This window comes from Homarus americanus, unplaced genomic scaffold, assembly GCF_018991925.1.
Source record: "Homarus americanus isolate GMGI-L3 unplaced genomic scaffold, GMGI_Hamer_2.0 scaffold45562, whole genome shotgun sequence".
NCBI lineage: Eukaryota > Metazoa > Arthropoda > Malacostraca > Decapoda > Nephropidae > Homarus > Homarus americanus.
In genome coordinates, this window is record NW_024744839.1 from 1 (window position 1) to 1,305 (window position 1,305).

Here is a 1,305-nt window from a genome sequence, read left to right on the forward strand (position 1 = left end):
GACAGACATGGAAGGAGGGAAACAGACAGGGAGGGAGGGAGACAGACAGGGAAGGAGGGTAGACAGACAGGGAGGGGGGAGACAGAGTGGGAAGGAGGGTAAACAAACAGGGAGACAGAAAGACAGGGAGGAAGGGAGGGAGGAAGACAGTGAAGGATTCGGGGAGGGAGGAAGACAGTGAGTGATTCAGGGAGGGAGAATGACAGGGAAGGATTCAGGAGAGGAAGGAAGACAGGGAGGGAAGAAGAGAGGGAGTGATTCAGGGAGGGAGGGAGGTAGTCGGGGTGGGTGGTAGAGAGGAAGGAAAGGAATCAGAGAGGGAGGGAGGGATTCCGGGGAAGAGAAAGAAATGGAGGAAGCGGAAAAGGGAGGAGGGAGACACAGAGGAAGGGAGTCAGGTTGGAAGGCAGGGCAGCTGTTCTCCTCTATATTAGTTATCATCCCCCTGTACTTCCTGATAAAAAAAAAGAAAACCAATTGAATTTTTGTATTAATATTCAACTATTTTTGTTCATTAAATCTATAACTTTATTGAAATTCATTTTTTTTCTTAAGGATAGATAGAACTTTCTTTGTAATGTACAGGATACTTATCTTTGTATTACGTATATATGGATGGTGATTTTAAAAAGAGGTTCTTTATTGCTACCTATGGAGTTCGAAGCTAACTGCCAGAGAAATAGGTCTACAGTACAGTGTTTGGACTGTAGTATGCCTGGTCGACAAAGCAATAGCAGACTCGAGAATCAGACGAGGGAACAGGTAACACGTGGAAAAGTAGCCTTAGCCACTTTGCCTTTCGGCTATTTAGGCCGGAGCTGTTTGGGTCTTATTATGTTCGGTGTTCTTATACTCGGTCTTACCATTCAGGCCGGGAGGTCACTTCCAGCCCGACCCAAATGTATGTCTGCTGTCACACAAGCTGATTCGTTTCTCAGTATTGAGTCGTGGCGACGATCCGATTGGGTCATCATCAAACTCTGCTTGGCAGCAATGCTGGCTCATATCTCGCTATGAGTCTGGAGGACCAACATTAAGCGGCCCTCTTTCAGAGCTCCAAGAGCGACTTCCCACCTTAAGAGTTCCGATGTAGACTGACCTCCTGATAATGATGAGATGGAGAGAAGAGACCCGTTTTCTCTGAAGATGGAAGACGGTGGAGGAGGAAGGTAAAGTTAGGAAGTGGGAAATAAAATGGGAGATTTGATAGCAGGTGGGCTATCTACATTGTGGGGACTGACCTCCTTCCTTTGCTCTCCGAGTATTTAAGGAGCACGGGAGTGGGAAGAGATTTGGATTTAGGTG